Below are 23,102 nucleotides of genomic sequence, written 5' to 3'. Positions count from 1 at the left end.
AGATATGACAATGAGCGGGGTGCCAACATGCCCACCTCACCTCCTACTCCACCGAAACCCACATCACATATACCTACATATGCAGAGGTCCATACCAGAAATATACCTAATCACCAGACACCTCACAAACAGCAAAGTAAGCACACTACACATAAGAGTACCTCTGCAGAACACAGTACACATAATAGCTAATGCACCTCTGTGTCACTGGTCAAACCCTTACCGCAAAACACAAATGCAAGCATATTAGATGATTACATCATGAGCCACACTGATGTCCCCTCACCAGGTTAGATAAGATAAGGGTCACAGCCAGCTGTCTGTGAGGTGCCAGGATATGGCATATTACACATACAGTCAAATCTGTCAACAACAGGTACTGTTATGACTACATCATAGTTCCTGTTGTTGTGTAAGACTTGAACATACCTCTCCAGACTGTGTGACGACAGACATGACTAAGCTGTTGCACTATGTGTCTCAGGCAGGTATGCTCTTGGCTGTCCTCTGCATTTACCTTCAGCTAGAATGATGCCTCAGTACAAACAGAACATGATTGACTTCAATAATAGACTTATTGTCTTGTGTCAGTCTAAGGAGATCCACTGCCTGCTAGCCTTGGATGACATGCTCATCAGACCTCGATGGTTTGCCGCAGATGGTCTTCATCTGTCACCCCTGGGATTTCAAATACTGGCCTAGGCTACTGGCAACCCCATAGTGCCCTTTTTACGTGGTGTCTCAAGGACACATTTTCCAAGGTAAATACCTCATGTACAAAGAACCTCAAGGTTATGCTGTTAAATGCTAGGAGTGGCAACAGGAAACTGCACTCACTGGAAGCTGTCCTCATTTTGGAACACGCAAACCTTTTTGCAGTCACAGACACCTGGTTCAAGGCTGTGGTGAGCACCACAGCCATACCAGGCTACACCTCCTTCCACACATGCAGACCTCAAACTGAAGGCATGCAGGCTAATGTTGGAGTTGTATAAATATTCATTAAAGAAAGGATACATACACACCCACATTGGTTACATAGTATGATTCCATGGATACACTTCAGGTGCTATTGACTGTTTATGGGGCACCTATTCAAGTCATTGCCAGCTACAGGAGCCCTTCTATGAATTAAGACACCCACTGTGCTTATTTGCATCTACATGACTCTATTAAGATGCATCTGGACACCATGGTTTGGGTTGACATTTACTACCCACCCACTGGGCAAATTAGTTGTGCTCAAACTCACTTGCCCAAAGGTTACTCAACTTCATTATCTCCAGTGGCCTGGAACAGCTAGTTGACACCTCCACAAGGGGAGCTAATATACTGGATTGGGTGCTTACCAATATGAGCAATCACTATAGCACCCCCACTGTGAGGTCCTCCCTGGTGAGATCTGACCTCAAATCTGTCTTATTCAAAGTAGGTATCACACCTGACACCCTCCCCTGTAGCAAATACACTACAGGCATTCACCACTCCAGATTATAACCTCCTATGGGTTGGTATACATAGTTTCACTGTACCTCCTCCCTCAGATGTAACTGGCAACTATGCCAAGATCTACACCAATGCATTATACAAACACCTGTATGACTGCACTGACTCAGCTGTACCTGACATGAGCATAACAAGCTCTTCATGGCAAAGCAAGCCTGCCTCGTGGACAACTGTCAGTAACATGCTTTACAATAATAGGAAGACATTGCTGTCTAAGGGTATGAGGGAAGGAGCCTCTCTAAAGTGGAAACACTCCATCCACAGCTTAAACTAGCAAATAAGTGTTGTTGTGAAGTCCTCCAAAACAAAGTATGGGTCCAACTTAGCCTCCTCCAGAAAGTACAACCACAAGGCATTCTATAGTTACATCTGTAGCCCAAAATAAAAGGCCCACATTTATGCTGAACTCATGGTTAATTATACCTCATATACATACCCTATCAACATAGCTAACATGTTAGCCAACAGGTTCTGTGAAACCATCACTCCTATCTTCCCACCACATGTACCTCATGACATCCCTACCACCTGCCCCCTACCTTGCAACTGTAAAGAGTAGGTCATAAATGGCCTCTCTGTGGACAGAAACACAGCATCTATGAGACATGATAGCATCACAGGCTGAGTCCTACATGGGCTCCAACATGGAGTACTAACAACACCATTAGAAACTCTTTGCACTTATAGTGTAACCATTGACTTTGTCCCAGCTGAATGGAAATAGCCACCGTTACAAAAATAAACTTGCCAAAGATTCCAAAGACAACCACAAGGCATTCTATAACTATGTCAAGAATCTAAATGGCAATGCTCAGATCTGCTCTGAGCTAAAACAGAATGGCATTAAATATACTGATTCAAAACCACACAAGGAATGCTGAGAACAAATCACTTTATAACGCAAAGCTTTCGGGTATGAACCCTTTCTCAATACTAAATACATACATATACACAAAGCAACTGCTTTTATACAGGCCTAGTAATCATGTGACTGCAGCCAAAGTCACATGACCTATTTAAATGTGCAGTTTTAAAAAATTATTTAAAGAAACATACTGCAAGAAAACATTTGTTAAAAAAGAAGCTACACATATGCATATATATGATCAAATTTCAAAGCAATATGAATCTAAATCTAGCACATATATATGCTTAATTATAAAAATATAAAAATATACATATATACCTATATGTTTAATACAAACTCTAAAAACATTAAAATATAGGTGTACACATACATGTACACAACAGATGCACTTATTAACATCAATGTATAAACATGCTCATGTGCACAGGTTGATAAAAATATCATTTCAACCTACGTTGTAATCCAACAAGAATAGGTTTAATGCTTACTGTACTGTTAAGGCCAGGAGGACTATCAGCTCCCAAACGTACTATCCATTGATATTCTTTAGTTTCAAGAAAATTATTAACAGTACAGTAAGCATTAAACCTATTCTTGTTGGATTACAACATAGGTTGAAATGATATTTTTATCAACCTGTGCACATGAGCATGTTTATACATTGATGTTAATAAGTGCATCTGTTGTGTACATGTATGTGTACACCTATGTTTTAATGTTTTTAGAGTTTGTATTAAACATATAGGTATATATGTATATTTTTATATTTTTATAATTAAGCATATATATGTGCTAGATTTAGATTCATATTGCTTTGAAATTTGATCATATATGCATATGTGTAGCTTCTTTTAACAAATGTTTTCTTGCAGTATGTTTCTTTAAATAATTTTTTAAAACTGCACATTTAAATAGGTCATGTGACTTTGGCTGCAGTCACATGACTACTAGGCCTGTATAAAAGCAGTTGCTTTGTGTATATGTATGTATTTAGTATTGAGAAAGGGTTCATACAAAGCTTATGCTATAAAGTGATTTGTTCTCAGCATTCCTTGTGTGATTTTGGATCTTTTTGCAGTTTGTTTTTCTACCATTAAATATACTGATCCCAAGGATATTGCCAATATCCTGGCAGATCGATTCAGTGCCAACTTCACTTCACCCCCCCCCTCCCACCCCCTAACTGGCCCATCTCAATACCGGAAGATTGCCAAATTCCAGTAATAACAGCCACACAGGTAAAAACTGCACGCTCCAAAGCTAAGAATACAGCATCCATGGGACCAGATGACATCCCGGGCTGTGTAACACATGAATAAAATATGAACTGGCACCTCACCTAAGTGTCATGTTTAATCATAGCCTCACCTCAGGTTTCATGCCCACTGAGTGGTGCAGAGCTACAGTTATCCCACTCCACAAGGGGGGATCCACCTTGGATCCCAGAAACTACCATTCCATCAGTCTGATGAGCCTTATCTGCAAGGCTATGGAGCGTATTATCATGGAACTTATAAACAAAGACATTGGCAACCTTCAAACACTGGACCCCACCCAGTTTGGGTTCGTGAAGGGCCGATCTTGTCTCCTGAACCTGATTGACTTCTTTGAATCAGTCTTCAGAGTGATGGAAAAGGGTAAGGTGGTCTACACAGCCTATCTAGACCTTGCCAAGGCCTTTGACACCATCCCCCACTCTGGAATCAAAGATAAACTTACTAAGCTGGGCATTAATCCCTACATCACCCAATGGGTTGCTAACTGGCTTACTGATAGAACCCACACTGTAAAAGTAGCCGACTCCAAATCCAGCTCCAGACATGTGACAAGTGGAGTACCTCAGGGTTCAGCCCTGGGACCGCTCTTGTTTGGCATCTACTTCTCTGAATTACAGACCAACACTAAGGGACTCTGGCTAACAAAGTTCGCAGATGACTGCAAACTGGGAGCCATTATTGAATCCCCAAATGATGTGGTACTCTACAAAAGGGCCTTACAGAAACAGATGCTTGGTGCCAGAGCCATGGGCTCAATCTCAATGCCAAGAAATGTATAGTTATCCCCTTTGGGAAAAAAACATGTGCCTGTGAATTATCATATAGGTGGCAGGACACCAAACACCAAAAGTGTGATAAGAAACTTATGGACACAGGTGGACAGTGGTCTCACTTTCGATAACCACATCGCCACAACAGTCAGGAAATCCTTCTATGTGGCACACCTCATTACTAAGGACTTTTCATCCAGAAAAAAGGAGGTCATTGTCCCACTGTACTCATCCCTCATTAGACTCATTATAGAATATAATTCCCCGTTTGGTTTGTACCTCTCAAGACATCTGCAATACATGGAAATGCTGCAGAAATAGCTCACTAAAAGAATCACAGGCTTTAAGCAGATGCCCTACGCTGATCGCCTTAAAAAACTCCAGCTATACTCTGTCGCATATCGTCTACTCAAAGGCAATCCTTGCTTAACATACAAAGCCATGTCAAACCCAGAGCTGTTGGACATGCTACACTTAAAGAAATCCCAACCCCTCAGAGCCACATGCTCCAGGGATCTAAACCTTGTCATCACAATAAACAAAACATGCTGGAGAGATAGGTTCCTGACCCAGAGACTCCCCAGACTCTGGAATAGATTGTCCATACATGTCAAGCAGAGTGCTTCTTTGGCCCTCTTCAGAAGGAACCTTGACGATTGGATGGGAGAAAGGAAATAAACTCCAGGGATCACGTCAGTCACCCTGCTAGACAGGGGTCCAGGGAAGTAAATAGTGTGGGAAGAAATAGCCAGGGAATTGTTATGGCTAGGCTTGTATAGGCCCTAGGGCTGATAGCCTAGTACCAACCTATGAATCTATGTTATCCACTTGCACAGAGGTGGTGTGTCCACTGACCCTGGAAATTATATACCTATTATCCTGACTAGCCACATTTGCAATGCCATGGGGCAAATCATAGTGGACCTTATCAACAAAGCTATAGGTAAACTCCAGACAGTTGACACTATATACTTTGGATATCTGAAAGGGAGATCATGCCTGCTAAACCTGGTGGAAGTTTTTGTGACAGTCACCTAGGACTTAGATGAAGGGAAGTCTGTGCATACAGCCTACCTGTACTTAGCCAAAGCATTTGACACTATCATCCACTCAGCCATCATTGACAAATGCACCCACTAGGCATTGACCCTTATATCATTAGAGAGGTCATTCACTGCCTCAGTAATAGAGGTCATAGAGTCAAAATAGGGGAATCTACCTCCAATAGTCAAGATCTAACTAGTGGTGTAACAAAAGGTTTAGTCATGAGTCCTTTACTGTTTGGAATTAATTTCTCCAAAGTACAGGTACAAAGTACATGTCTGTGGCTGACAAGGTTTGCTGATGCCTGCAAACTGGGAGCAGTCACAGTATCTCCAAAGTATGTAAACATTCTACACAGGGGTCTTACCTGAACAAATGATTGTTGCCAAAGTCATGGCCTTAGAGGCAATGGAACAATGTGTATTATCATTTTTTTCAGTAACAGTGATGTTCCTGCTGAGTACCACATCAATAGCAACACCTGACATACATACTCAGGGGTGGAAGACTTGGGCACAAAAGATGACAGCTAACTTACCTTAGATCACCATGTCTCTGCAATGGTAATAAGAGGATTCTATCATGCTCATGTAATAAGTGAGGACATTATCTTCAGAAATAGTAGACAACATGACCTTCATGTCTTCTTCCCTCCGCAAACCAATAGTTGCTTGCAGAGGCCCTTTTGGTCTGTACCTTTCAAAGCACCTGCAGCAATTGGAGAGACCACATAGTTTCCTCACAAGAGGAAGTGAGGTCTTCAGCATCAGTCCATGGTGATCATCTGATATCACTGTCACTTTAGTGTGTGACATGCAGAGTACTCAGAGGTAATCTCTGGCTTGCATATGAGGCGATCTCTGGCCCTGCTATATTGGAAATGCTGCATATCTGTAAGTCAAATGGCACATGGGTTACTTGCTGTATAGACCTTAACCTGGTATGTGGCATTAATATAACTTGCTGGAGGGACAGAATTGTCTACCAGAGTTTAACACACCTTTGGAACAGACTCCCACATCATGTCAACCAGAGCACCTAATTGGCCCTCTTTAGATGCAATCAGTATGATTGGATAGGTGGCCATAATTTCACCATGGCAGTTTCACCTGGGTCCCTCTTGTACAGAGGCAATAGGTGCTGATCATTTACATAAGGGTAACAATTTGGCTATGAATCTAAGGGTACTAGGGCCATTAACCAAGTAAATTCCAATGAGCCTATGATCCTATAGGTAGATGTAAAATGTTCTAACATACAAATGTGGCTGTAATGAGAATAGTACCAGAACCTATTCATTTGCTGCCATAAGATTAGAACTCCTACTAATTTAGTCTTGCACACTACAGATCATAATACTTATTGCACTTACAAAGGCTTAAGCTTGATATTATCAGGGCGTTAGGTAGTCTTACGGTAGATGACATTAGCAGGCTTGGCTGAGGGCAAGAGTTTGGAGGACTGCATCACCTGCTAGGCCCAAAATAGTGCAAAACCTGTTTGTAAGTCATTTTGGGATTCATATTTGATTTTAGGAAGTTATACATACACAACCAAACACAGCAAGAGTTAGATTAGAACCCCTACTTATCCATTCTTACACACTACAGATCACAATACTTATCACACCCATCACGGCTTAAGTCTGACATTGACATAGCTTTAGGTAGTTTTATGGGAGATGACATCAGCAGGCCTGGTGGCAGGCAAGAATTTGGAGGCTTGCATCACCTGCTAGGTCCAAGGCACTGCAAAACCCTATTTGTAAGTCACTGTGGGATTCATATTTGATTTTAGGAAGTTACACATACACAACCAAACAAAGTAAGAGTGAGATTAGAACTCCTACTTATCCAGTCTTACACACTACAGGTCACAATACTTATCACACCCACCACGGCTAAAGTCTGACATTAACATAGCTTTAAGTTGTCTTATGATAGATGACATCAGCAGGCCTGGTGGGGAGGGCAAGAGTTTGGAGGTCTGCATCACATGCTAGGCCAAATTAGTGCAAAACCCTGTTTGCAAGCCAGTGTCAGATTCATATTTGTTTTGAGGAAGTTACACATACACAGTAAATGGGTCAGAGTGAGATTAGGTAGAACCCCTACCTATCTAGTCTTACACACAATGGATCATAGTACTTAAAACATGCTCCACAGCTCAAGCCTGTTTTTAAATGACTGCAGGTGAAGTAATCCTAGAGAACATAAACAAGGCCTCTGTTGAACAGTTGGAGAAGCCTGCAGAGTAACATTGCTTTCTACTGTCACCTGCTGTAGCATAACAGTCAGGAAACTGTTTTGTATCCTTGCTATGAGACTACAGCACCCATTTTGGGAATATTGCCTGTTTGCATTTTGATGGGCAGGCCCGTGGCAATGCTAAATTAGCCCTGTCAATGTAGTGAATGTGGGTGTTATTGGTGGCATACATTAAAACATATGGTTTGACAATAATATATGTACATATTCATATACAATGCCATACATTTTCAAGGTTTCCACATGCTGTAATAGGGAGACATGGTATGTCTCACCACTGTCCAGATGTTTGCAGCAAGTACACAGTTTTGACTCATACTTTTGTGTGTTTCACATGAAGTTGTGGTTTACTGTTAAATGTGGTATCATTTGCACATGACATGAGAGAAGGCTGCCACAGCTCTGAACGTCAGATATCCCAATACTCATTCAGGTGCAAAACATGTTATTCTACACAGTTCTACCTAGTTCCTTTTAGTCCTTCGTCCAACATTATAAGTGTTGTAGTGCAACTTTACCCTCCCTGATCTGGGTATCTAGAACAATGCAGACATACACACAAATATAAACATATATATGTATATAAATTAAATAATATACCTATATATAAAATTTTAAACAAAATTGCACAAGGAGCAAAAGATTTGTGCTCTGTTAACTAAGTGTATGGGCATGCGCAGTGCGATTTTCAGCTTGTTTGCATGTTGCTAAGCAATGTGCAAATGGGCAGTGCTTTGCTTACAACAGAGCCTTACTCTTCCATAATTTGACTCCAGTCCACAGCTAGCTGTACTCCAGGCTGGGATTATGATATGATTACAAAACCTCAAAGCTGGATCTACCTATATACTCAGGTCCATAACCAAATCTACAGTTTCAATCACTGTGTGCTGTATGTAATATTCAGCTTTCTGTTTATGTCTTCCAAATCTGATATGGTTAATTTGTGATACATTTAACAGCATATTATACTCCTGTAACCAAATGGCCAATTTAGTCAAGTTACAGTATTTAGTAGACATGCCCCATCTGTAACACATTTAAACAGTATACCCAATTTCAAGTCACCTGCATACAGACTGTAGAACAACTGAAATTAAATGAATAGGTCTAAAGAGAAATCTGAACAAGTCTGAACCTAGGACAGAGCCTTGTGAGATACCCTGGCTCTAATCAATTATTCCACTTGTCCAGTTGCTGTATGATCCTTGCCATGTTTTATATGTAAGCCATGCAGCTATCCATCTTATCAAGAGTGCATCAGTAGCTAGTTGTTCTAGTTTATTGAGTTGTGCTTTGTGTATGGCCCTTACAAAACTCTATAAATTACATCATAGTACCATTTTTCAATCATTCTGTTATTATATTGTCATAGTACATCATGTTGCAAGTGGTACTTAGATCTGTTTTCAACAAATGTATGCTGATATACAGTTTAAAGTCCCAACCTTTACAATTCTGATACTGACTAATCAATATTACCTATCACTTTTTAAATGGATATGCAGCACACATGCAAATGTGTCAGCGATATGTGCAATAGGTTAATACCAGTATAGCACACACACACACACACACACACACACACACACACACACACACACACACACACACACACATTCAGTAAAATAATACATATTACTCCTTAACATGCCAAATATCTGGATATCTCTGGATTAGAGCCCTGAACACCATCACACTGGCTACGTGCCTCAGTCCTTCGAGCCACAGAGGCTGCTTGATCAAAAGGGGATCATTCATCACACCATCACCTGCATAAATGTGTACTTTGCTATTCTCAGTTAACTAACATATGATATGTAAGTTCAAATTGTGCATTACTGTTCTGATGCTGTGTGGCATACTAACTGTGTGAAATGCTCATAAATCATAGATGATTTATTGTTATGGCAGTTACAAGGTCACTGTTGTTTTGAGGGGTGTGGAAACTAAAGCCCATGTTCTGCTAGGACACACACTAGTCTGTCTATCATGTCCCTTGAATGAAGTACCAGTAACCTGTTCCAGTAAGACTGAATGAATTTTCCATGTAAGAGGGCTACAAACTACAAGTGGTGACATGTCAGTGGAATGGGTGTCTGTAGTTCCATGTGGCTGTAACTTCTGTCCAAATAGCCCAGTATAATTGCCTGGTTCTTTGACAGAACCTCTTTCTGCCTTTCTGACTGTCTATCTTAAGCCATTACTCAAAGGTGTTAGAGCTATAATTCAGAACACGATCCTGTTTTTGAACATTATTTCAGATTCTCAACTTGAACCAGGATGGATTATGTGCACTTTAGATGTTAAATCACTATACACTAGTATACCTCATTGGGCAGGTTTGACTGCTTTACAGTATGGGCTGGAAAATATTCCTTTATATAAGTATAGCCATGGTTTTAATACCTTTTTGGTATGTTTAGCTTACCATGTTTTAACTAAAAATGTGTTCTATTTTGACAACAAGTGCTATTTACAACTAAAGGGCACTGTGATGGGTACATCTTTTGCACCCATCCATGCTGACTTATTTATGGGTTATTTGGATCAACAAATCATCTACGACCACAACCACAACTTATTCTTAGAAGATATCGGTATCTGTAGAAGATATCGTGATGATTGCTGGCTCATTTGGAGAGCTGATTTAGTGTATCTCCAAGAATTTGTTAACTATCTCAATAAAAATAAGTGGGGTATAGAATTTACCGTTCACTATGATGCAAACTGCATTTCTTTTTTAGATGTTCAAATCAGCCATCAACTTGATGGTACTTTGGCCAGTAATGTTTTTAGAAAACAACATAGTTCCAGTAGCTAATTACTTGCATCTAGTTGTCACCCTAAACACATTATATGAAACATTCCTAAATCTCACTTCCTTAGGATACATCAGATCTGTTCAAGCAATGAAGCATTTGAACATCAAAAGTAAGAGCTTATTACTAGATGTTGCAATAGGGGTTATAATAAAAGTCAAGTTATTCAGGCTAGTAATTCAGCTCGTACTTATAATAGGAGTGATCTATTACAATATCAACAGCATAATAGAGGGAAACAAGATATGATTAGATTCAATACAACTTATGCATGTAACACATATAGGTTCATGAATTTGATTCATAAACACTGGAATATTCTATTAGCCGATGAACGTCTATCAAAGATGCTGGGGGGACAAGTTCCACTTTTCTTTTAGAAGAGGTAAAATGCTAGGTAGTCTTTTCAGTCATTACAAACAAAACTCACAATTTTGTGTACCAGAACAAGTGACACTAGATGGTGTGGTTTTATCTGTCTGTCTTCCTTGCGGCCACTATAGTTTTTGCAGTTATGTTAGCAAGACTAAAGAATTCACTAGTAGAAATACTCCAAAACTTTTTCTTATCAATGTCTTTGCAAACTGTTCTGACTGGATTATAGATCTTGCAACTTGTACATGTTCGGCCTTCTATACTGGTGAAACCTCACGGCTTTTCAAATTATGTATATCCAAACATTTGAGTAGTACTAGAAATAAAAATATCTCTAAAGCTTTATATAAGTATTCCATACAACATCAAACAGAATGTTTTAAATTCATTGCTATAGATTGACAGACGAGATCAGACAGGAGTCCCCATGGACTATGATGTTTGCAGATGACATTGTGATCTGTAGTGAGAGTAGGGAACAGGTGGAGGAGACCCTGGAGAGATGGAGATATGCTCTAGAGAGAAGAGGAATGAAGGTCAGCAGGACTAAGACAGAATATATGTGTGTGAATGAGAGGGAGGATAGAAGAATGGTGAGGATGCAAGGAGTAGAGGTGGCGAAGGTGGATGAGTTTAAATACTTGGGGTCAATAGTTCAGAGTAACGGTGAGTGTGGAAGAGAGGTGAAGAAGAGAGTACAGGCAGGATGGAGTGGGTGGAGAAGAGTGTCAGGAGTGATTTGTGACAGACGAGTACCTGTAAGAGTGAAAGGGAAGGTCTACAAGAGGGTAATGAGACCAGCTATGTTATATGGGTTGGAGACAGTGGCATTGACAAAAAGGCAGGAGTTTGAGCTGGATGTGGCAGAGTTAAAGATGTTAAGATTTGCACTGGGCGTGACGAGGGTGGACAGGATTAGGAATAAGTATATTAGAGGGTCAGCCCAGGTTGGAAGGTTTGGAGACAAAGCCAGAGAGGCAAGATTATGTTGGTTTGGACATGTGCTGAGGAGAGATGCTGAGTATATTGGGAAAAAGATGCTAAGGATGAAGCTACCAGGTAACAGGAAAAGAGGAAGGCCTAAGATAAGGTTTATGGATGTGGTGAGAGAGGACATGCAGGTGGTTGGTGTGACAGAGCAAGATGCAGAGGACAGGAAGAAATGGAAACAGGTGATCCGCTGTGGCGACCCCTAACGGGAACATGATGCTATAGATAGGATTATTGGCAACAGAAATAAGAAAGGGGGTAGGCATAGTATTCTTAATAAAAAGGAACGTACTTGGATTATCCAACTCAGTGGTTTATTTTCACCTAGCTTAAATGAACATCTTTAACAATTTTGTTAAATGTCAGCTATACCAGATAATTATTTTTTCATATATTTTTATGTTCATTGGGCTTGGTCCTGGCTGTTATTATGACCATTTTTACCTGGTTTTGATTCAAAAGCATGGTTCAGGGATGAATTATTTCTGCTGAAACATCATGTGTTTAATACTTAATGAAAAAACTGACAGGATTGGTGCATTTTACATTTAAAAGTTGAGTTATTCAAATGGCTGTAAGTACACTGAAGAAGGCTTTCAGCCAACACTGGTATGTTTTGTCAATAAATGCTTTTGACTCTCTCACCATTGTGCTGGCCATTTTTCCTTTTGTTTCACTGTTTTGAGGCCTTTGCACTTGCCTTATTGGTGGAAGCTTTTTTGGAATTTGTTAATTTTATATATCCCCTTACTTTTACAAACATCACCAATGTATGTTTTGCACATGCATGTATGTAATCTACTATTTTCAGGGGAGTTATGTCCACATTTGTGGCTTTTTACATCCCCTTCTGCCCGTCTAGACTCCTGCACATGGAAAATTCCTGCATACACTATGACCACATACACAGAGTCTACATGGATGCCTTTTGCCTTGTTGGATCACTCCACCTGCCTCATTTGCATAATATTCACCTGCTTAACCAGAAATTTGCATTGCAAGGAAGTTTCCCTATTTGCCCGTGCTTTCGCACCACTAAGTGAAGTTTACTGAATCTAAAATTTTTGTGCTCACGTATGCATTGCAGCATGATGCTTTCATGAAAAAAATCATGTAGGCTTAACTGAATTCCTACCTCTAGTTTCAAAAAGCTCAGTATCATCCCCACATTTTTTCTTTCTCTCACATAGCACTAGTAACTTCCAGAGATGACATATGAAATAACGGAGCTGATCTGCATTGTACTAAGCATTTTGGATAAATGTTGCACCAAGAGGATTTTATTTCTCTACTACCCTTGTTTTGTCTTGGTTTAATACTGTTGTGATAATTGGATTTTATTGTTATATGCCTTTGTTTCATCCAGGCTTTTTTCAATCAGCAAGTAAATGAATTGGGGCTGACTATTTTGATCTTGGGCTTGGAGGCTATGGTTAATGCTCCTAGTGAGAGGAGGAAGACTTCTGTTACTGACTGCTTAACTGGCTGCTCTTTCTTCTGAGATTTTCTTACTAATTGGCTGAGTGTTGATCACTTGTTGCTGATCAATACTTCTTCCCTTTACGTTGGAGTATATAAGGAGCTTTGTCGCGCAGGCCAGATTTTGTTTGTATATTTCCCTTGCTTCACCAGAGTTTGTACCTCTCTGTACCAAGCTGTATTTTGCGTATAGCACTGTGATTCTTAATTTCATCATCTTGATTTGAAATTATCAGATGTGACTATGCTTTTCTGCATTTACCATGTTTTTTTCGAATGTTCTTCAAGTTAAAACTGAATGTCATGATCTGATTACTTAATTGTGGGACACTTGAGTGCTCCTTCCACATAAACTTCATCATAGTGCGTCTGTTAGGAAGTCACTAATAATTAGTTATGCATAAGTCTCTGTCAATATAGGTTCACATTTTGCTCTGACCCCTTCTGTTGCCAACCTACTGTGTTTTGGAAATCTGAGACAGCATGGCAACTGCTCCATGCTTATTGGAAAATACTTTTCTCATTTACTGACACTGCTTGTGGGAGGTGTAAATAACTTTTCAGATACTACACATGTCAAAAAGCAGCTTAGTACTATACTGCAAGCCTCTATCAATCGATCCTTCTTTGCCGAGGTTGTTAAGAAAACATTGTCGCAGCTGCCATGACCTCATCTGTCCAGACCTCAGTCATATAACACTGCTTGATCTAATACATCTTCTCTTGTACTTTAACCCTGTCTCCATGTCTGATCCATAATAACTCCCAAGGCTGTAGCAGAGTTATGTACCTGGTACTTGAATTAAGTGTACCAATGCTACACCAACTAAGCCATGCAGAAAAAAGGCCTCAGTGAGCTGCTTCTGTGGCACCAGGATTTGGGATGTGATAAGATCCCTTAGGTGTCTTCACCACAAGTATGAGTACACTGCTATTGTCACCCACGTCAGGGTAAATGGCATTAGAGGCTCTTCTCTAGGGAGAAGCAGACTGATATAGTTCAACATGACTTTGAGGCATGTCTTGAACAGTATCTTGTCTTCTCTGAGGAGAATTAAAATAATAATAACAATAATAATAGTAACTGGCTTGCTAACTGGTACATTGAAGGGGAGCTGCAGAATGACAGGCCATCCACCTTTGGCAGGGGATGGCCTTCACTTCTCCCTTCAGGGCTTCCACATACTGGTTAAGATGTTTTCTACACTCATGGTGTTGATTTTAGGAAGAGGTCATTTTTAAGACATTCCAGCCTAGCAAATTCTAACCCAGCTTGCATTAAGATGGCTAAGAACAATTCTAGGAAGCAGTTTTTCCTCTGTTCTTTTCTCCCCATTCCTGCCAACCATCAACTCTCCCCCAACTGGACTCAAATCCACTTATTCTGCTGGATGAAGTCTCTAGTATTACCTAGAGGGACAATTATATAGTCAGCCATGAGCCTCTCAGGCAAACCAGTTATGAGGAAATTTAAATGGTAGAACCTCACCCCCCTTGCAAAGGAATATGATCCCAGCACCACATCAGAGATCCAGATTGTCATTCTTCTGTAAGCCAAAAGCCCATTTTCCAGAGTATCTATCCACAGTACAATTATTCTGTAGACAAAGGTCCATTCCCCAGGGTATCTATGCAATGTTGCCTCTCCTCCAAAGGATTGTGGCAGTATGTGTCCTCTCCACCAGGATGGTCTCTCCCATCCTCCCCTACCAACTCTGTTAATTACCTGAATCACTAATCAAATGTTGGCCACCTTAGCCATAGTCATGGCTTTATCCCTGTACAGTCCTGGAGCTCAGTGTTAAAAGTCTGAATAATAAGTTGCCTGATTTAAAAGTCTTTCCATATATATGTTGTTACAGAACCTTGAATTCAATGTGCTGATAACACTCCCTCTACAATAGGCTACACCACATATCATTCCCTCTGACCATATGAAGAAGTAAAGGGATATCTGATTTTACCAACTTGAATGCTACCCCAATCCAAATGCTTCAAAATTCTGAATTTCAGCTCCTGAAAACTTTTGAGGAAATCAATTTCCACAGTATTTCAAATTATAGGATCAAAGAAGATACATTGACAGGTTAGATCCTATATCTATGAATCCCAGTACCTTAAATCTAAATGACTTCAATTATCTATCCTATTCTAGGGAAGCTTAAAGTGATTAAAATAAATATTCCCAGTTTTTCCTAAATATCAGTTGTATGATATGTTACCTAGCAGGCAGCGCAGATGATTTAGGCTGTTAATGAACTGTTTCCTTTAATCAAGGGTACACAATTTGATTATTTCCACCTCCATTTGTCTGCTGTCTGACTCTGAGAAAGTCACTTAACCAAAACTGGCTTGTCCCTGAAAAGGGACACTTGTGTTCACTTGGCTTACCCAGTTGCCAAATGTGTGAAAATGAATAAACAAATAAATATAATAGCATGTATACCATTTCCCTAGTTCAAATTGTTCAAGTTTCCACAAATGGAGCAAATATACTTGACTTTGCCCTTAAGAATACTGCCTTTCCCTGTACACCTTCAAACATTATCTACTCCTTGATCAAATCTGACTACCAGGTTATCACATTTTCATTCAAAATTAGTACCAAATTGTCCACAAATGCAACTGCACTTAAGGACTAATTCAAAGCCAAACTTCTACTCTTATCTGATTGCCTTAAGAATTTCAAAATTACTTTGTCCTCTGCTGAGCTGATTTCTAAAGCCACCACATTTAACCATGTGTTTTTTGCAGCCATCTCAACCAGTGTATAGCTAAATCAATACCTATTATGTATAAGGGTGGTGGGAAATTCAGGAGTAAGCCCATATCATAGGACTCTCAGATTAACAAAGTTTATAACAGGAACAGAAATGTTATGACTTGTATAAAAAAATGTTCTGCCATCAGTCATAAGATGTGTAACCAGTTCTGCAGATATCTTAAATGCATCATTAGAAAATAAGCCTGAATATGGAGTAAAGTTAGCTAACTATTCAAAGAATAATCATAAGGCTTTTTCTTCCACATTCAGAGTATTAGAAGTATTGTCCAGTGCTACACCAAACTCAAAGTAACTTGAAGTACCTGCTCTTATACCAAAGCTACAGCAAGTGCCCTGTCTAACATACTTAGTTCAAATTTCCTCTACCATACTCACAGAAACATTTGAAGCTGCTCCCCCCATTGTCATTATCAAAACTAAAACTAACAGATCCATGGGCCCATCAATATGTTGTTGTTATCACAAAGTGCATTATTGTTGAACTCCTCTTTAGATGCTTGGTGCCACAGCCATGGGCTCAAGCTCAATGCCAAGAAATGTATAGTTATCCCCTTTGGGAAAACATGTACCCATGAATTACCACATAGGTGGCAGTACACTAAAAACCGAAAGTGTAATAAGAGACTTAGGGACACAGGTGGACAGTGGTCTCACCTTCGATAGCCACATCGCCACAACAGTCAGGAAATCCTTCTATGTGGCACACCTCATCACTAAGGGCTTTTCATCCAGAAAAAAGGAGGTAATCGTCCCACTGTACTCATCCCTCATTAGACCCATTATAGAATACAACACCCCATTTGGTATGCACCTCTCAAGACATCTGCAACAACTGGAAATGCCGCAGAAATACCTCACTAAAAGAATCACAGGCCTAAAGCAGATGCCCTATGCTGACCACCTTAAAAAACTCCAGCTATACTCTGTTGCATATCGTCTACTCAGAGGCGAACTCTGCTTAACATACAAGGCCATGTCAAACCCAGAGCTGGTGGACATGCTACACTTAAAGAAATCCCAATCCCTCAGAGCCACATGCTCCAGGGATCTAAACCTTGTCATCACAATAAACAAAACATGCTGGAGGGATAGGTTCCTGACCCAGAGACTCCCCGGACTATGGAATAGACTGTCCATGCATGTCAAGCAGAGTGCCTCTTTGGCCCTCTTCAAAAGTAACCTTGATGATTGGATTGGAGAAAGGAAATTCACCCCGGGGATCACGTCAGTCGCCCTGCTAGACAGGGGTCCAGGGAAGTAAACAGTGTGGGAAAAAATAGCCAGGGAATTGGTTATGGCTAGGCTTGTATAGGCCCTAGGGCTGATAGCCTAGTACCAACCTATGAACCTATGAAGCTTTTTATTCTTAGCCTCTCTACAGGGTATGCACCTGGGCTTTAAAGAGTAATAGTTGTGGTGCCTCCACATAAGGCCAGTGTGCTATAAATTACCCTGAAAATTATCATCCCATTAGCCTCACTTGAAAAATTTGTAAAATTATGCAACACACCTTAGTCAATCTCAATAACAGCAAAACTGGTAACTTACAAACAATCAATCCTAATCAGTACACTTTTGTGACAGGTTGAGTTTTTTTTTTGAGGATGTGATTGATGTCATTGATGGGGTTCAATTGGCCTATACTGCTAAGAGATTACATATTATCTCCACACAGGAATTGTTGATAAACGTCCCATCTTAAATATTAACCCCTATATTACTCAATAGGCTCATAGGTTAATAGGTGTTTACTAGGCTAATGACCTCAAAAACCTTTATAAGCCTAGCCGGGTTCATGTCATTTGATCGACAGTTCATTTGATCGACAGTTCATTTGGTCGACAGTTCATTTGATCGACAAGCATTTGCCCCCTTCCCCAGTGTTATGCGACCCTGGAGTTGATATATATAGTTAGGGGGGGGTGTGGCGGGCACAGTCCCCCACATTGGGGGGTGTGGGGGGTGAAGCCCCCCACCTAAAATGCTTGTCGATCAAATGAACTGTCGACCAAATGAACTGTTGATCAAATGAACTGTCGATCAAATGACATGAACCCGCCTAGCCATACATCCCAAATCTCTGACAAGGTCTCTTACCCTTGATAAGTGTAAGCAGGGGATTGGGAGAGGAACTAAAAATCGATGGATTGCTGCAGCCCGTAAGTGTGCTTCAGACTGGGTGGGTATCTTGGTAGAGCATGACCTGGTGAAACAGCGATGACTGAAAATGAGGTACAGTCAGTATGCTCAGAATTAACTGCTATATAGTGAATTTTTACGATTAAATAAACTTGGTAATATACATTATAATTTTAAGAAGGAGGTGAAGCAGTCAGCTGAAATGTTTATACAGAGGGGATATGAAAGTAAAGAAATGGAATATGCCTTAAATAGGATTATTCAGAAGCATTATAATGGGGTTGATTTATTGAATAAGTATAATGGTAATAATAAACAGGATGGGGCTAGTGTTGAGGAATTTCCTTTTTCTGAGGTAACAGGGGTGAGTAATAACTGAGGCCTAGATGATGGCAAGAAAGATGTGTATTTTGTGATCATTTTTAATATTCTTAATGAAAAGGTTACTCAATTGCTAAATTACTTGTGGCCTATGTTATTCATGGACCCTAAGTTATATAATATCTTGAAGTCTAAACCCTTGATTTCTTTTTAAAAAGGCCATAGCATAGCAGATATGGTGATACATAGTAGGTTTCAGATGCCTGAAGTTCAAATTAATTATGGAGTTTCACTTAATGTAGTTACTTTTGTATGTGGTAATTGTTATATTTGTCCCTGTGTCGTGAATAGCTTTCCCCTTATTAATGACATGATGTTTAAGCCTAATAAATATTTTTCATGTAACACAGTGGGAATTGTTTATATTTTAAAATGTCCATGTAATAAATTTTATGTGGGTGAAAGCTTAAGCATGTTTAAGGTACGATTCCAGGCACACATTAGAATCATAAAAATGGTAACTGAAAATCTACTAGCAATGCATTTTAGAAAGCATCATGCAACTAGTTTTAAACTTCTTAAAGGGTGTATTCTGGAACAAGTGAAGGTTTAAATGGGTGAATTAGTAATTTTGAAGGATAAATTGTTGTATAAAGTGACACTTTTCATTTTAAAGTATGATACTTTATCCCCTAGGGGGTTGAACACTGAATTTAATTGGAAATACATAATAAACTAATTAATGTTAATGATGTAATTGATTTGTGTATTTATAGGGTAATGTTTTGATGTTTTGTACTCCTTGAAGGGTTTGTGGCCAAGGTGCTAGCATGAATAAATGTCTTCTTATGGAAACTGTTGGTTGTTTTTTCTGTGGCTTTATTTGTGGTTCAATCTGTTGGAATGGACTTAGTGGTTTGGTGACTGGGAGATGAACATTTGCAAGCAGGGGCCTGGAATGTGAATCATTTATAGGCTATCAGTGTCCATTAGTAACATAGGTGCCAAACCAGGGATGAATTTTCTGTTCCCCATCCACTTGTCCAAGTCACACTTGACCTGCTTCACATGGATGAAAAGATGCTCTACAGAAGTGGTAGTCTCTGGGATATATACATGTCTCTCCAGCATGTTCTGTTTATATGACAGCCAAGGTTAAAGTCTTTAGAATGGATAATTATGGGGCTGTTTTGCGGATATGTAGGAGGTACGTCAAATTGGGGTCTGTCAGATCTCTCATCAACAGCCTGTGGGAGACAGAATACAGTGATAAGCCCTTGAGGCAGTCTCCATAAGACATGTTACTTATGTCCTGTATTCTTTTAGTGAGGAACCTCTGTGGATGTTCTAGGTGCTGGATATGCCTGGTTAGGTGCATACCAAAGGGGGCATTGTACTCAAGGATAGGTCTGATGAATGTCACACAGAGTGGAACAATGACTTTCTTGGACCTAGATGCCATACCTCTGTTTATAAGTTGCACAATACAAAATGATTCTTTCACTGCTGAAGACACATGATGATGAAAGGCTAGATTACTGTCTATATCTGTCAGCAGTCCCTGACAGCTCTTAGGGATGTGTTGTCAATACGATAGTTACCAGGATGGATAATGCCTGAAGGATATTTCTTGGCATTTAGTTTTAGTCTATGGCTCTGACACCAGTTATTTGTCTGTGTCAGCCCTTCCTGGAGAACATTTGTGTCAGTGGGGGATTCAATGAGAGCTGCTAATTTGCAATCATCTGCAAATATAGTCAGCCATAGGTCATTGACATTGGCCTTGACTTCAGAGAATTAAATGCCAAAAAGGAGCAGTGCCACGACCAATCCCTGAGGGAGTCCACTTGTGACAGGCCTCTTTGTAGAGGCAAAGTCCCCAACTCTAACTTCCTGGGTCCCGTCAGAGAGATAGCTGGCTATTCGTACAGTGACATAAGGGTTTGTACCTAACCTCTTGAGTTTGCCAACAATGCAAAAGTGGGGCATTGTGTCAAATCCATTGGCCAAGTAAAGGTAGGCAGATTGAACCATTTTGTCCTCATCTATTGCTTTGGTGACCTTCTCAATGAAGTCCACCAGGGTGAGTAGGCATGACCTGCCCTTGATGAAACCAAATTGAGTTGGGTCCGATGTCTGGAAGTGTCCTATGTCATTACTGATAATTTCTGTGACAATTCTTTCCATGGTTTTGCATATGAGACTAGTGAGACGTATGGGTCTGTAGTATCCAGGGTCTGTAAATGACCCACCTTTGTGCAGAGCGATGACTGTTGCTTTTCTCCATTTATGAGGCATAAAGCCTGTTTGGAAGCTACAATTAAATAACAAATTCAGATAGTCTGATATGCCATGTTTCATGATACGAACACATGTAAAACGGCAAATCAAAGAATGAAGGCTGATGCAGTGTAATGTTAAGCGCTTTTTATTTACTAAAATAGCAAACTTCTTCAGGCAAACACATATACACATTAAACGTATTAAATACTAAAAAAGGCGCCAAAATGCCAATGATGTCATTGAATTAATTAATAAATTAATTAAATTTCATAAACCCTTAGTCATGGTAACCATAATCATATAAAATAACATCTAATAAATACAAAAGTGCAAAAATACAAAAATATAAAATGCAATGACTTAAAATATTAACCCTAGATGTGCAAATCTACCATAATTGCTTGAATACATTACAATATGAACTGTTATGATGATCTATCATCTATTCAAAGCCCTTAATTTTAAAATATTACTTACATTACAAACATCATTCAATCCTGGCCAAGTATATTAAAACAAACTAGGTTGCCAAACAAGTTCAGCTTTATTAAGCATCAATTCCCAGGGACCACCTCTTTCAGGCACCTTTACCTGCTGCAAAACTGAGAACTTAAATTCATGACCAGTAAACTCATGTATATGCTTAGCAAGTGCATTATTAAAATTGCACTTCCTTATTGCATATACATGCTCATATATCCTTTCTTTTAACGTACGGGTGGTTCTACCAACATTTTTGACATAATGCTACATATACAAGTCCTTTAGAATTACAATTACATTTTCCATTGGCAGTGTACATTTTCCCTTTTATTTCCATTGAATGACCCTCATGAATGTATCTGCCATGGTTGCACCTGCTACATTTATTCATACTACCATGCTGTGGCCGAAGTATATGGCTTTGTTTTTTCCACTATAATAAAGCCTTTAAACTCGTACCCTTCATAGCTACCATTCTGATGCCTTGATCCAACTTGCCCTTAATATGTGCGTCTTCCTGTATAATCATCCAATTTTTCAATATAATGTTTTTTACTTCTTGAAAATGGATACTAAATTATGTCATAAACAGTGCCGAGGCATCCGTTGACTTAACCTCAGTATTACCAGCTTGGTGTCCCCCACTAAAACCCAATATAGGGGAAAATGGCCATTCAACCTCTTAATTTTTACTTCCTCATATTCCTTGAATTTGAATAGGTTGGCTTCCTATATATATATATATATATATATATATATATATATATATATATATATATATAATAAACTTATTCTTCAATATCAACAACAAATCAATATACAAGTTGATTTTGGATTGTATGACACCTTGCTTTTGTAAAACAAAGGTGCCATGAATCCTTGCACTTTTTAGATTCACTTTTTAGATTTAATTAGCAAGAAGGAATATTCAGATGACAGTTTATTTTTGACGGTTGATATAAAAGATCTTTTTTCATGTATACCACATCAAGATATTGTAGAAGCTGTAGACATATTTTTACAAAAGCAAGGTGTCATACAATCCAAAATCAATGTGTATATTGATTTGTTTGAGATGATATTGAAGAATAACTTTATTCAATATAAAGACAAATATTTCTTACAACAAATTGGGGTGGCCATGGGTTTTCCATGTGGTACCATCTTTGCCAATATTGTTATGGCAGTCTGGGAGGAACAACATATTTTTAAGAGTCCTTTTTCTCAGCATATACATTTATACTTACGATATTTGGATGATATTTTTATTTTATGGCAAGGTGATTATGATATATTAAATGGATTTATTGAATATATCAATGGCACAACATCCTATTTACAATTCACACATGAGGTCAATGAAAATGCAATGAATTATTTCAATGTCAATTTAAGTAAAGATAAGCAAAATGGAAGGTATATAGCTAAAATATGTAGGTAGCCAACCTATTCGAATTCATTCCTACACTTTACCAGTGCACATACAATGGGAAATAAAAAGGCTATGGTCAAGGGACAATTTGTCTGAGCAGCCAAAATGATAAGTGTTGATAAGGATTTTGAATTTGAATGTGGTAATTTGATAGATATGTTTGTAAAAAAGAGGATACCCTACCTTCATGTTGCTTGAATTGTTTAAGGAAGTAAAAATTAAGAGGTTGAATGGCCATTTTCCCCTATATTGGGTTATAGT

The sequence above is a fragment of the Protopterus annectens genome, chromosome 3.part0, assembly GCF_019279795.1.
Source record: "Protopterus annectens isolate FY-2018-M chromosome 3.part0, PAN1.0, whole genome shotgun sequence".
Classification (NCBI taxonomy): Eukaryota; Metazoa; Chordata; order Ceratodontiformes; family Protopteridae; genus Protopterus; species Protopterus annectens.
The sequence above is the reverse complement of the archived record's forward strand: the minus strand, read 5'-3'. Positions refer to the sequence as shown.